Genomic DNA, 16768 nt, shown 5'->3' on the forward strand with positions numbered 1-16768 from the left:
TTGTTCTTAATTTTAGCACAATACAAGCCTAAAGCGGAAAACAATAATTGTCCTTAATTTGGATCTTTGATTAGCTTAGGCTAGTGTGTGTGAGTATCATTCAAGTGTGGGAACCTTGGGACATTGGGTGAATAAAAGGGTAGTTTTGTATTATTATTGGAAATATTGGGAATTGGGTACATACTCATGTATTGATCAAATGTAAAACCTTATGCATTGAGGTTCTTGTATATAGAAAGAAAAAAATGAGAAAAACAAAAGAAAAAGAAAAGAAAAATAATATGGAAAAGAAAAAAAGAAAAAAAATATAGAAAAAGAAAGAAAAAAATAAGAAAAAGAAAGAAATAAAAAGGGGACAAAATGCCCCAAATCAAAGTATAGTCCAATAAGATCAATGCATAGGTGTTGTGAAATTGAAAAGGAATACATGAGTATGTGAAAAAGTGAGGAATGGGTAGTTAGATTAGAACTTAATTGTATAGGATGTCATAGGTTAGGTGGGAAGTTTAAGCTTATCAAAGATTCAAATTTCAAACTCACTTAACCAAATATGCATCCTACCTTGACCCTAGCCCCATTACAACCTAAAGAAAAGACCTCATGATACTTGTATGCATGCATGAAATATATGTCGATTGTTAGAAGAAAAAAACAAATCTTAGAAAGCATGATTAGGAGAGAATTGAGTGAATCAACCCTAAACACTTGAGTGAATAGAGTGCAAATACATCCGGTGAGGGTTTGATGCTCAATTACATGTTTCCACCAATGATCATCTCCTTTCATGCAAGTTTGTAAAACTATTTAATAGCTCAATTCAATTGTGGTTTGGCATGGTTGTTAATACCTTTTGCCCTTGTGCTTATATATGCTTCTTGGGAATTAATTTATTTTGACCAAGCAATTGCATTCATGTAGATAGTTGCATATAGGTAGATTGCATTTAGTTAGTTTTCATTGAATAAATGTTGATCCCTTTGCTTTCTCTTGGTTTAAGCATGAGGACATGCTTGGTTTAAGTGTGGGGAGGTTGACAAACCCCAATTTAATGGTTTATCTTGTATTGATTTTAGGAGATTTTATAACCTTTTACCCACATTTATTCAATGAAATAGCATGGTTTTGTATATTCTCCTTTAATTATGCTTAAGAGTGAAAACATGCTTTTTAGGCCTTAAAATAGCTAAATCTAATTCACCTTGATTCCATTAGATGCCTTGATATGTTTGTTAAGTGATTTAAAGTTTAGGAGGCAAAGAGTGGATCAAGGGAATGAAGAAAGAAGCATGAAAAGTTGGAGAACTCATGAAGAAATGAAAGAACCGGAAAGCTGTCAAGCCGACCTCTTCGCACTTAAACGACCATAACTTGAGCTACAGAGGTCTAAATGATGCGGTTCCAGTTGGGTTGGAAAGCTAACATCCGGGGCTTCGAAATGATATAAATTTTGCTATATGTTGCTTCGCGTTCAGGGGCGCGCACGCGCACTTTGCGCGTGCGCGCCGATTCTGCCCGTGGCCCACTTTAATGAAATCGTCCCCAGCGGTTTTAGGAGCCTTGTGGGCCCAATCCAACTCATTTCTGATGCTATTTAAGTCAAGGATTGAAGAGGGATGAGATATCTAGTTACCATTAGTCATAGTTTAGTAGTTAGAATTAGTTTCTAGAGAGAGAAGCTCTCACTTCTCTCTAGAATTAGGATTAGGATTAGGATTAGTTCTTAGATCTAGGTTTTAATCTTTGCTTTCTTCTACTTCTACATCTCAATTCTTTGTTGCTACATTCTTCTTCTTCTATTCTTTTATTGTAATTTTCTTTATGTTGTTCTTGCATTTTGTTGTAGATCTACTATTGTTCCTTCCATTTTCTTTCACTTCCATAAGAGGTAATTCATAATAATTGTTCTTCTTTGCTTTTCTATTGTTGATCTCTTGCCTTTGTAGTTAGATCTCTCTTTAATTCTTGCAATTTATGTTGTTTACTTTTATTGCCTTTTATGTGTTTGTTGAAATGTCTCTTCTAGATATAGTATAGATTTTGTTCCTCTTGGCCTAGGTAGAGTAATTAGTGACACTTGAGTTATCTAATTCCGTTGTTTATTGATAATTGGAGAGATTGCTAATTGATTTGAATACCTCTAAAGCTAGTTTTTCCTTTAGGAGTTGATTAGGACTTGAGGAATCAAATTGATTCATCCACTTGACTTTCCTCCGTGGTTAGAGGTTAACTAAGTGGTAGCAATGAACAATTCTCATCACAATTGAGAAGGATAACTAGGATAAGACTTCTAATTTTCATACCTTGCCAAGAGCCTTTTATAGTTGTTAGTTTATTTTCATTGCCATTTACTTTTCATGCTTCTTATCCAAAACCCCAAAATAACTCATAACCAATAACAAGACACTTTATTGTAATTCCTAGGGAGAACGACCCGAGGTTTGAATACTTCGGTTTATAAATTTAGGGGTTTGTACTAGTGACAAACAACTTTTTGTATGAAAGGATCATTGTTTGGTTTAGAAACTATACTTTACAACGAGATTCTATTAGTGAAATTCTAAACCGTCAAAAATCCATTCGTCAAGGTTCCAACATTGCTCTGAGCATATGTGAAGCTCCATGAGAGCCCACTGTCAAGCTACTGACATTAAAGAAGCGCTTGTTGGGAGGCAACCCAATGTTATATTTATCTATTTTTCATTTGTTATTTTATGTTTTCTGTAGGTTGATGATCATGGGAAGTCACAAAATCAATTGAAAAAGCAAAAACAGAATGAAAAACAGAAAGAAAAATAGCACACCCTGGAGGAAGACCTTGCTGGCGTTTAAACGCCAGTAAGGGCAGCAAATGGGTGTTTAACGCCCAGTCTGGCACCATTCTGGGTGTTTAACGCCAGAAAGGGGCACCAGACTGGCGTTAAACGCCAGGAAAGGGCAAGAAGTTGGCGTTAAACGCCATAAATGGGCACCAGCCCTGCGTTTAACGCCAGAATTGGCATAAAGAGCATTTTTGCTCACCACTTGGTGCAGGGATGAATTTTCCTTAACACCTCAGGATCTGTGGACCCCACAGGATCCCCACCTACCCTACCACTCTCTCTCTTCTTCACCCATCCTCCAATCACCTCAATACCTCTTCCCCAAAAACCTCTCACCTATCAAATCCCATCTTTTCTCTTCACCACTCACATCCATCCTTCATAAAACCCCATCTACCTCACCATTCAAATTCCAAACACTTTTCCTCCCAAACCCACTCATACATGACCGAACTATACACCCCCTCTCCACTCCTATATAAACCCATCTTCACTCCTTTATTTTCACACAACCTAAACACTACTTATTCCCCTTAGCCGAACCACAAAGCCTCATCCATCTCCTTCATTTCTTCTTCTTCTACTCTCTTCTTTCTTCTTTTGCTCGAGGACGAGCAAACCTTTTAAGTTTGGTGTGGTAAAAGCATTGCTTTTTGTTTTTCCATAACCATTTATGGCATCCAAGGCCGGAGAAACCTCTAGAAAGAGGAAAGGGAAGGCAAAAGCTTCCACCTCCAAGTCATGGGAGATGGAGAGATTCATCTCAAGGGTGCACCAAGACCACTTCTATGAAGTTGTGGCCATGAAGAAGGTGATCCCCGAGGTCCCTTTCAAACTCAAAAAGAGTGAATATCCGGAGATCCGACATGAGATCCGAAGAAGAGGTTGGGAAGTTCTTACCAACCCCATTCAACAAGTTAGAATCTTAATGGTTCAAGAGTTCTATGCCAATGCATGGATCACCAAGAACCATGATCAAAGTGTGAACCCGGACCCAAAGAATTGGCTTACAATGGTTCGAGGGAAATACTTAGATTTTAGTCCGGAAAATGTAAGGTTGGCATTCAAGTTGCCCATGATGCAAGGAGATGAACACCCTTACACTAGAAGGGTCAACTTTGATCAAAGGTTGGACCAAGTCCTCATGGACATTTGTGAAGAGGGCGCTCAATGGAAGAGAGATTCAAGAGGAAAGCTGGTTCAACTGAGAAGGCATGACCTCAAGCCCGTGGCTAGGGGATGGTTGGAGTTTATCCAATGCTCAATCATTCCCACTAGCAACCGGTCCGAAGTTACTATAGACCGGGCCATCATGATTCATAGCATCATGATTGGAGAAGAAATAGAAGTTCATGAGGTTATATCCCAAGAACTTTATAAGATGGCGGACAAGTCCTCTACCTTGGCAAGGTTAGCCTTTCCTCATCTCATTTGTCACCTCTGTTATTCAGTTGGAGTTGACATAGAGGGAGACACCCTCATTGATGAGGACAAGCCCATCACTAAGAAAAGGATGGAGCAAACAAGAGACCTCTCTCATCATGAAATCCCTGAGATGCCTCAAGGGACGCACTTTCTTCTACAAAACTATTGGGAGCAAATCAATACCTCCCTAGGAGAATTGAGTTCCAACATGGGACAACTAAGGGTGGAGCACCAAGAACATTCCATCTTCCTCCATGAAATTAGAGAAGATCAAAGAATCATGAGAGAGGAGCAACAAAGGCAAGGAAGAGACATTGAGGAGCTCAAGCACTCCATAAGATCTTCAAGAGGAAGAACAAGCCGCCATCACTAAGGTGGACCCGTTCTTTAATCTCCTTGTTCTTTATTTTTCTATTTTTTGAAAATTCATGCTTATGTCCATTCATGTTTGTGTCTTATGATCATTAGTGTCTTAGTGTCTATGCCTTAAAGTTATGAATATCCTATGAATCCCTCTCCTTTCTTGAATGAAAAATGTTCTTAATTGAAAAAGAGAAGAATTGCATGAATTTTAAATTTTATAACAGATTAATTATTTTGATGTGGTGGCAATATTTTGGTTTCTGAATGTATGCTTGAACAGTGCATAAATCTTTTGAATTTGTTGTTCATGAATGTTGGCTCTTGAAAGAATGATGAAAAAGGAGACATGTTACTGAGGATATGAAAAATCATAAAAATGATTCTTGAAGCAAGAAAAAGCAGTGAATACAAAAAAAAAAGAAAGAGAGAGAAAAACGAAAAAAAAAGAGAGAGAAAAGAAAAAAAATAAAGTTGTGATCCAAAGCAAAAAGAGTGTGCTTAAGAACCCTGGACACCTCTAATTGGGGACTCTAGCAAAGCTGAGTCACAATCTGAAAAGGTTCACCCAGTTATGTGTCTGTGGCATGTATGTATCTGGTGGTAATACTGGAAGACAGAGTGCTTTGGGCCACGGCCAAGACTCATAAAGTAGCTGTGTTCAAGAATCATCATACTTAACTAGGAGAATCAATAACACTATCTAGATTCTGAGTTCCTATAGAAGCCAATCATTCTGAATTTCAAAGGATAGAGTGAGATGCCAAAACTATTCAGAGGCAAAAAGCTAAAGCCCTGCTCATCTAATTAATATTGATCTTCATAGATGTTTCTGGAGTTCATTGCATATTCTCTTCTTTTTATCTTATTTGATTTTCAGTTGCTTGGGGACAAGCAACAATTTAAGTTTGGTGTTGTGATGAGCGGATAATTTATACGCTTTTTGGCATTGTTTTTAGTATGTTTTTAGTATGTTTTAGTTAGTTTCTAGTATATTTTTATTAGTTTTTAGTTAAAATTCACTTTTCTGGACTTTACTATGAGTTTGTGTGTTTTTCTGTGATTTCAGGTATTTTCTGGCTGAAATTGAGGGACCTGAGCAAAAATCTGATTCAGAGGCTGAAAAGGACCGCAGATGCTGTTGGATTCTGACCTCCCTGCACTCGAAGTGGATTTTCTGGAGCTATAGAAGCCCAATTGGCGCGCTCTTAACTGCGTTGGAAATTAGACATCCTGGGCTTTCCAGAAATATATAATAGTCTATACTTTGTCCGAGATTTGATGGCCCAAACCGGCGTTCCAAATCAGCTCAAAACTGCCCGGCGTTAAACGCCGGAACTGGCACAAGAAAGGGAGTTAAACGCCCAAACTGGCACAAAAGTTGGCGTTTAACTCCAAGAGAAGTCTCTACATGAAAATGCTTCAATGCTCAGCCCAAGCACACACCAAGTGGGCTTGGAAGTGGATTTTTATGTCATTTACTCATCCTTGTAAACCCTAGGCTACTAGTTCTCTACAAATAGGACCTTTTACTATTGTATTCTTATCGGTGTAGCTATCTTTAGTCTTATGCTATCTTAGATCATGGGGGCTGGCCTCACGGCCATGCCTAGACCTTGTTCTTATGTATTTTCAACGGTGGAGTTTCTACACACCATAGATTAAGGTGTGGAGCTCTGCTGTACCTCGAGTATTAATGCAATTACTATTGTTCTTCTATTCAATTCAGCTTGTTCTTGTTCTAAGATATCACTTGTTCTTCAACTTGATGAATGTGATGATCCGTGACACTCATCATCATTCTCACCTAAGAACGTGTGCCTGACAACCACCTCCGTTCTACCTTAGATTGAGTGGATATCTCTTGGATCCCTTAATCGGAATCTTCGTGGTATAAGCTAGAATTGATGGCGGCATTCAAGAGAATCTGGAAGGTCTAAACCTTGTCTGTGGTATTCTGAGTAGGATTCAATGATTGAATGACTGTGACGAGCTTCAAACTCCTAAAGACTGGGCGTTAGTGACAGACGCAAAAGAATCACTGGATTCTATTCCAACCTGATTAAGAACCGACAAATGATTAGCCGTGCCGTGACAGGGTGCGTAGAACATTTTCACTGAGAGGATGGGAGGTAGCCACTGACAACGGTGAAACCCTACATACAGCTTGCCATGGAAAGGAGTAAGAAGGATTGGATGAAGACAGTAGAAAAGCAGAGAGACGGAAGGGACAAAGCATCTCCATACGCTTATCTGAAATTCTTACCAATGAATTACCTAAGTATCTCTATCTTTATCTTTATGCTTTATTCATAAATCATCCATAACCATTTGATTCTGCCTGACTGAGATTTACAAGATGACCATAGCTTGCTTCATACTAACAATCTCCGTGGGATCGACCCTTACTCGCGTAAGGTTTATTACTTGGACAACCCAGTGCACTTGCTGGTTAGTTGTGCGAAGTTGTGATAAAGAGTTGAGATTACAATTGTGCGTACCATGTTGATGGCGCCATTGATGATCACAATTTCGTGCACCAGGTGGCAGTGGGGCGGGTAGGGGCGGGTTTTAGCCCTATCCGACCCGCCCCGCCCTCCTTGCATTCCACTATTACCTGCCCCACCCCTACCCGCGGTAGTAGGCGCCTGTACCCTAACCCGTTACATATGTCCTTGGCAAGTTCCCACTCCTCATTACTTGGCACAGTTTTATATTGGGGTTCCTTTTGTCTTAACCTAGGAAAGACAGCTCTATACAACAATGCAGTGTCTAACATCAAATAAGTTGAGTTCCACCTAGTCGGACAATCAAGAATCAATTTCTTAGTAAATGCAATCGCTGTTTTAGCATACCAACTCACAAAAGTTTCATTCCTTTTCGGCGTTGCAGTCCAATACAATACACTACTACGAATCTTTTCAATACTTTCCTTAACTATACTCAAACCATCCTTCACAATCAAATTCAGTATATGAGCACAACAATGCATATGCAACAATTTACCCCTCAACATCAAGAATGAAGAATCTAGCCACCCCAACAATTCATCTATCATAGCATCATTAGTAGAACAATTATCCAATGTAACAGTAGACAATTTTCTATCAACATTCCATTCTAACAATATTTTCATCAATGTTTGAGTAAGAACTTCACTTGTATGGGGATAAGGAACATAACAAAAGCTGAAAAATAAAACAAACATGCATGCATTTTAGATGTCAACATACTAATACAACACAATATACAGAAGTTTATGAAGTTTATGAAGTACCTCAATAGGCGCATTTGCAACTTCCACGAACTATCGATATAGTGAGCTGTGACAACCATGTAACATTTTTCTTGATTGGAAGTCCACATGTCGCTAGTTATTGCAACTCTGCTATCATTTTCATCTAGTTGAAGAGTTAGCTTCAGCTTTCATCCCCAAACATCTTCAAGATGTCTTTCCTAACCATGTTGCGACTAGGCATTTTAAATGTTGGTTGCATTGATGCAACCAATCGCCTCAGTCCATGGTGGTCCACACAACTCAAAGGATACTCATGCAGGATAATCATTTCGGCGACACACTTTCTTGTCTTTGAAGGATCAAACACAAAGCCATCTTCATTTACTTTTTGCACATGTGCTTGTTTTGCTAGTGATTCAACAATTGATGATTGTCTTGAGTTCACCACTTTTATTCTTTTACAGTAGTGGTCCACATGGTTTCTCAATGACTTAGTACCATTCTTCGGATTTGCACTAAGCACACTCTTGCAAAATTTGCATTTTGTCTTCCATTCACCTTCAACTTTTAAATGATCAAAATACTCCCAATAAGCACTCTTAACATTAGCCTTATTGTCACCTTCAACAGTATTTGATCCTTCTAGATTTGAGGCATTATTATCCGTTGGTTGTGGAGTTTCTGAAGTTGGATTAGCATTACTCTGAACTTCAACTTCAATATCAGTAGGAACATTATTGCTTTGTGTGTCTTCTCTAACATTACTAGCCATGAAACTATCTTAACAAACCTACATTGAAAATACCTATATCAATAAAATCCTCCCAATAAATGCATAAAGATCAGAATGCATAAATGAAAGAGTAGAGAATTGGAAGTTTAAGCCACTAAGATAAGTAAACACAAATTGAAGTACACTAAAAATCATAATAAGCCACATAAACCACTTGACATAGTCATTGAACTATGCAGCAGGCAACCACAACCAGAACCAAAGGGTAACATATAGCTGAGGTGAAAGGGTAACATATGCTTTTGAAAGCAACCAAAATGCATGACATGAAAAAAGAATATTAAAGAATGAAATACGAATATTAAAGAATGAAAAAAGCAACATAATCTAACAATTTTATTTTAATTTTATCCAATCTTTTCAGTAAAATTATATTAATTGAAATTTAGTAGGATTTAAATAGAATAATAAATAAATTAAAATTTCAAAGCAAAAACTCCTCATAAATTAAAAGACATTGCAGTCCCAAAAATCATGACAAAAAGTGGTTCAATTACAAGTACAATATTCAGATATTCATTGAGATACACAACTACTAAAGAAGAGTTTTCGAGATCACAAAAGTGAATAAACTGCATCTATTTGTATACAAACTTTGAAAAAGTAGTACAAGGTGGGAATTAGATGCATGAAGTTTTATAAAGCTATGGTTAGTGATTAACCAACCACAAATTAAATAGATCAAGCTTTTTCAATATTTAAATTAGAAATATCTAAATTTCTTTGGTTACAATAAGCATAAAAATAGAAGAGAAAACACCACTCTTATATTAAAATTGGATCTGTTTACTTTTATAGCTGTAAATGCTTGAGAGGTACAAATATGTTGGAAATTTAGAAATGTCTATACTGTATCTTATAGTATCATATAATGTCTCATATCATATCTTAAAATATTACATTATCAGTTTATCTCTTAGGATTCATGTTTATATTTCCTTATACTTCAGATTTGTTTCTTCATCTAAATAAGATTTGATTTTGTAATATTATTATAAATAGGGAATAGTGCTTTGTATTTTGTTTTTGTATCATAGCACAACATACTCAATTTGACCACACCTATATATTTTTATACTACTGAAAGTCTTAATTCTCTCTTCTATTTTTCCGTTACTGCCTAAAGTCCATAATCTGAATATGGCATTACAGTGGTGTTATCTTTTGTGGTTTATGTGACTATTATGCTAGAGTTTCATATAAATTGATATACAATATTTAAATTCATCACTGGGCACATCAAAAAGACTCAAATTAAAATTAACAAGCAATTGTATGAGAATATTGTGAAGACAAACTCTAGCATTAATTTGGCAAGCAATACCTCAATCACAAGAGAAAACAGTAAAAACTCTAACTAGTTAAACTCTAACCAAAACTATGAAATTAAAATTAATTAAAGCTACAGATACTGTGAAGGCAATCTCTAGAAGGGCAGCGCAGAGACAGGAAAACTTACCACTTGGAGGAAGACGGTGAGAAAGAGGGGTTCACTCAGTAGCTTCGGTAGTGCAGCAAGGAGCCAACGATGAGTAAATTTGAGGGTTCAGCAGGGCGATGACACGGCGCCAACAGGACGATAGCGCAGTGGCAGCGACTTGGTGATGGCCTCGGCAGGACGGCAGTGCAGCGACGGCGACAAGCTCGGCAGAAGGCTCGATGGCGCAGTGAAGGTCACTAGATCTGAGGTTCACTACAGACAAGAGGAAGTGAATTTCCTTCCCTCTTCAGTCTTCTCCGCTAGGGTTCTTTGGGGAGGGTGAAACGCGTAAATGAAAAAATGAAATGAGTACAGTGTTAGGGTGGTGGCTGTAAGGATTAAGGAATAGAAACCCTAAAAACTTAAAATGGTATATATATATATATATATATATATATATATATATATATATATATATATATATATATACATATATATATATATACTCCGGGGCGGGTAGGGGCGGGTTTAGCCTAACCCCGACCCTGCCCCGCCCCGCTCTTCCACCCGTCCCGGTCAAAACCCGCCCCGCTCCGGGTCAAGTTTAAACCCGCCTCGACCGGGTTGAGGCGGGTCGGGTACCCGCGGGTTCGGGTCCTCCTGCCACCCCTAAAGAAAACATCCAAGGTATCTTCATCCAAGTCACCTAGACAAATTAAGTTATCAGGAGTATATCTCAATATTCCTTCATTATCTTTCTCAATGTTTCATCCATGATAAAATATTATATCCAATAACACATCCATCTGCACCAACAAATCAAACCATTAGATCACACACAATCATAACAGAAGACTGCAACATCATTCAACAACTCCATTATATTAAAAACCTATAAATTAAAATCACAACTCTTCATCACCACTGTGCATTAACCCAATATCGAAAAAATCTCTGTTTCATTGCCAAAAAACAGAGGATAACACACCAAATCCTTTGCCCTAACAAAAATTCTTAAATAAAATCCTTTAAAGTAATGCAGTCATAAAACTCTAGGACAACCCTAACACACTAACAATGCAATGATAAACTTTCATCATATATTGATTCAGGAAAAAAGTTCAAAAATTATTTCAACCAACACATACGTTCAATGACGCAGAAGACAGAGAAATCACTTGCCTCCAAATGAACACTAAACTCTTCAGACGAAGTGTAAGAGTGAAGGAGACGGGGAAGACGAAGTTAACGCTGTGCCATTGATGAGAAAATGGGAACACGAAGACTGAGAGTGGAGGAGAGGAGACGAAGTGTGAGAGTGTTCAAATAAATATGGTGAAGGCAAACTGTTTTCAAGGACTCCAATGTAGAAACGACATCGTTTCCCTTTTTATTAGGTGCCAAATCAATACTGTGTCGTTTCACTCATGGCATGGGAGGTGTTATATCATTCCTCCATTTGTTGACTGTGCGCCGGAAAGGGTAGCAGGGAAACTATGGGTCTCGGAGTTGAATGTGAGGGATGCTTTTAGGAAATTTTGGAAGTCAAGGACGATTATGGGTAATCACCCAATCTCAGGGACCACTTTGGAATTTTAGTCAATCTAATTAAAAAGAAAAAAGTATAAGAACTCAATTAAAAATTCGGTAAAACTATAGAGACCTGCAGAATAATTTCACATTCAAGTAGGACCTTCTCCCTATCCTTCATTACATTAAATTTGACAAGAAACTAATCAAACCTAAAATTTAGGATGTCTCCACCCTTTATCTGCCAAACACTTTTGAGTTTATGCGTTATATCTCTGTAACTAAAGTGTTTTAGCACTTTGATTACAATAACCTCCTTATGCGGTTCCAAAACTGCAACTCTGCCCTCCTACGAGAAGGTCACCTAAGGTGGTATAACATCCCCTTGCTTGCCAAATACTGTAGCAGCCTTTCGCCATCTAGGGATGTGTGCATGGCTAACAGTGAAAGAGTTTTAGACCCAACCACATTGTTACAGAAAGAAACTCGTGCAGCCAACCCTCCGCCCACATTATTACAGTTCTTAGCCCAAAGTCCCCTCTCCTTATCTCTATGCACAAACCATCTTCTATTCTTCTCCTTATATTTTGCACTGAACTCGCAGGCTCTCTCACTGTGTTTTGCCCTTGGCCCCTTTGTCTTTGCTATCTTCGTCTCTCATCACTTTTTTACATGACAATGTATAATTGACTAGATACATAACAAATTTTTAAACTCATTATACCAAGATTAAATTAAAAAACATATAAAAAATGTTTAATTATTTTGGAACAAAAGAAAGAAAAATAATTGTAAGTTAATTTTTTTTTATTATGAGTATATATCTATTTTGGTTCCCAAAAAATTTTAAATCAGACACATTAGTCTCAAACTAAAATTAATTAACCCGTTAGTTCACAATTTTTTGTTTCGTAAGTTAGATTGGTCCAAAGATACTTTATTCCGTTATCCCCTAACAGAGTCATTCAATGTGATAAATTAAATAAATGATCCACTCATTAAATGACACATATGTAAGTCGATAAATAAATCCCTAAAACAAACAATTCACATAATAATAATAATATAGTTTCAGTCATGTTGGTCCTTAAAGATAAAAAATTCATTAATAGGCAAATTAGTCTAAAAAATTCATAATAATAGTCACATTAACTACCTAATTATGCATCAACTATTTTTTAATATTAATTTTTTTATTATTTTATAGTACTAAAGAGATTATTGGTCCTATACGCATGCGTACTCTTTCAACATTTTTTCTTAATCATATTTCACATTAGTTGCCTAATATCCATACCCATTTTTGCTACATACAACAATAAAAGAAAAGTTTGTATAAATAAAATAGTAACAACAATGATCAATCATATTATAAACATTCTAACAAAAAATGCAAGAATAATGCTAATCTCGAGTGGTGACGATAGAAACACCAATAACACCTACTTGCAAGTGATCACAGACTAGTTTAAGCGTTCTTAAAAAAAACAAAAATGGAGGATAAAAGAAGTCTGTATGAGGGTGGAAATGCACGAGGGGGTGGTGGTGGATTTTTTATTTAGATTGTTGTATGTAGCAAAAATGGGTAAATATATTAGGCAACTAGTGTAGAATAATGTGATTAGAGAAAAATGTTGAAAGAGATATATGAATGATACAAAGAGGAAAGAAAGGGAGTAAATAAGAAGGGAGAAAAGGCCCTGAGGGGGCATGTGTGTAATGTGAGTCTTCTCTTCTGACTTAATAACTTTTCTCTGTACTCTCTCTGTACTCTCTCCCTGAAAACTTCACATTTTAATTCAGATCCCCCTTCAGGTGAACTTGGACTACATTCATTGATTCCTTCATTCCTTCTATCTAATTCTCTCATACTCTGATTACTTGGACTCATCCCTAATACTGCTATACTATACTATACTTGTGTTGTTATACTACACTTGTACCACTTTCAATTTTTTTATCAGAATCCTTTATAGCTTGCAATTGCTATCATTTGGTGCTTTCATTGAGTTCCAATGATAGAGAATATGCGTCTCCAGACATTGCAAGCTGCAATTTCTCATTTAACCGAACAATCGGATGGCTACATCGAGTGATTCGCCGCTCTCACACAAACAATTGGTTCGTTACAGGAGCAGTTCGCCCAGCACTTGGTAGAATCCCCGAGACGCGGACCGTCCTCCCCTGTCTTTGGCCACCCTCGGCCGATGAAAGTTGACTTCCCTCATTTCTCTGGCGCGGAGGATGTCTCCCAATGGATCTATCGCGTGGAACGCTTCTTCCAGATCTATGATATCCCAGAGGACCAACGATTGGATCTGGTGGCCGTCAATTTGAAGGGCCGGACCCTTGCCTGATTTTAGATGTGGGAGAGACTCGAACCTATGGCTGATTGGCTTGCCATCTCCACTGCGTTGCAAATACAATTCGGGCCGTCTTATTTTGAAAACCCCCGAGAAGAGCTACTGAAATTGAAACAATCCACCACGGTGAATGCTTACTTTGAATCCTTTAACGACCTAGCAGCCCGTGCATATGGCTTAGATGATGCTTTGCTTCTGGATTGCTTTGTGGGTGGTCTTCATCCGGAACTGAAACGGGAGGTGAAAGCCCGTTCACCGATCTCTTTGTTGCAAGCAGTTTCTCTTGTCAAATTGTTCGAGGAAAAGTTTCTGCCCCACACCCAACGCTGGTGTTCTGCCATTGCTCAGACACAGCAACCGCCGGCTCGACCTACCACCGCCCTAGCCCCAAAACCGCTAACTACCGTTTTCCCTACACAACTGCCGCCTCAAATCCAAAGCCTAACACAATGCGCAAATTAACCCCAATGGAGATACAGTTTCGGCGAGAAAAGGGCATCTGTTTTACCTGTGATGAGCGCTATTCCCCTTCCCACAAATGTGCTTCCAAGCACTATTTTCTGATCTAAACTGTAGAGGAAGTCCCTACTGACCAGGAATCTGCAATTGAGATTCCTGAAGTGGACCAAATCCCGCCGGTACTAGCTGAGGACAGGGTCGAGCCCTTCCACCTTTCGTACAATGCCATGGCCGGCATCCCTGCCCGACGGTCGATTAGGTTCCTAGGTCTGGTGCACGGCAGAGACATCCGCGTCCTCATGGATGGCGGCAGCTCGGATAACTTCATCCACCAGGCTTTGGTTTGACGCTTGGCAATGCCCGTTCATCATTCCCCAAGATTCAAGGTTGAGGTGGGTAATGGTGCTTTGCTCCAATGCGAGGGTGAGGTTCGTGATTTACCTGTTTCCATTCAGAATCATTTGCTCCTTATATCGGTTTTTGTACTTCCCATTGCTAGTGAGGAGCTGGTTTTAGGGGATATTTGGCTTGAGACACTGGACACCCATTTGGTAAATTATAGGGAAAAATTCATTACCTTCATGGTTGGGGCTGATATGGTTACTTTGCAGGGTAAAAAAGATGCCAACCCAGCCCCGACACAATTTCATCAGTTGCGGCGTTTGCACATAACAGATGAGATTATGGAAATGTATACACTCCAGCTCCAAGAACCGGTTATAGACACCCCTCCTCTTTTGGAATTACCTTCTCATTTGGCGCCTTACTTGGCTACTATATTGCGGGATTACTCAGTTATTTTTCAGGTTCCAAAAGGATTGCCCCCGCCGAGAGTACATGATCACACCATTCCCTTGTTGCCAGGAACGTCGCCTATTAAGGTCCGCCCTTATCGATATCCTCATAGACAAAAGGCTGAGATTGAGTGGATCATCGCTGAGATGCTAGCCAAGGGCATCATACAGCCAAGCACTAGCCCCTTCTCTTCTCCCGTACTGTTGGTGAAAAAGAAAGACGGTTCATAGTGGTTTTACACTGATTATCGGGCCTTCAATCATGCCACCATCAAGGATTTCTTTCCTATGCTGACGGTGGACGAATTACTCGATGAATTGTTTGGTGCTCAGTTCTTCTCTAAACTCAACCTCCGCTCGGGGTACCATCAGATTCGTGTCAGACCGGGGGATTGTTTTAAGACGGCTTTCAGGATACACCAAGGCTTATACGAATGGCTTGTTATGTCATTTGGTCTGACTAATGCCCCTGCTACCTTCCAGTGTTTGATGAATTCTATCTTTTCTGAGGTATTACGAAAATTTGTCCTCGTCTTATTTGATGATATCCTGGTTTATAGTGCTAATTGGCAGTCTCATCTACATCATTTGGTATATGTCTTACGCATGCTCAAGCACCATTCCCTATTTGCTAAACTCTCTAAATGCTCTTTCGGAAAAACACAAGTAGAGTACTTGGGCCATGTGGTTTCACTTGAGGGGGTGAGAGTGGATGACTCAAAAATTGAAGCAATCTGTTGTTGGCCAACTCCAACCTCAGTAAAGCAACTCCGGGCGTTTTTGGGACTGGCGAGCTACTATCGAAAGTTCATATGCAATTTTGTCACTCTGGCAGTATCGCTCACTGACTTGTTGCACAAAGAGGGGTTTGTGTGGTCGCCTTCAGCCTCGGATACTTTTGTGACATTGAAGGAGGCTCTAACTCATGCACTAGTCCTGGCACTTCCCAACTTCTCCAAACCTTTTGTGCTTGAGACAGATGCTTCGAGTACCGGTATTGGGGGGATTCTCAGCCAAGCTGGACATCCCATTGCTTATTTTTCAAAGAAACTTTCCTGCACGGCTTATAAGCAATCCGTCTATGACCGGGAAATGCAAGCAATCTTAGCAGCGGTGGCTAAGTTCCGCCACTACTTGTTGGGTCACAGGTTCGTGATACGAACATATCAGAAGAGCCTCAAGGAACTCCAAGCTCAGACCATTCAAACGCCAGAACAGTAGACTTGGTTGGCCAAACTCTTGGGTTATGACTTTGAGATAGAATATAAAAAGGGCTCGGATAATCAAGGTGCCGATGGGCTGTCTCGCCAATTTTTTGCTGTCACCTCGCTCACTTGCGACATTCTCACGCAACTACGGTCCGATCTTCAGCACTTCAACCCCTCGGATTTATTTTCTGAGGTGGATCTTCGGTCTGGCAATTTGCAGCACCGGCAGGGTCTTTCGTTTTGGAAGGACCGACAGATAATCCCTTCTACTTCGTCCCTCATCCCGAAGCTTCTTTATGAGTGCCATTACTCAACCATTAGTGGACATGGTGGTTATCAAAAGACATTGTGCCGATTGA

Source organism: Arachis hypogaea, chromosome 9 (genome assembly GCF_003086295.3).
Source record: "Arachis hypogaea cultivar Tifrunner chromosome 9, arahy.Tifrunner.gnm2.J5K5, whole genome shotgun sequence".
Lineage (NCBI taxonomy): Eukaryota > Viridiplantae > Streptophyta > Magnoliopsida > Fabales > Fabaceae > Arachis > Arachis hypogaea.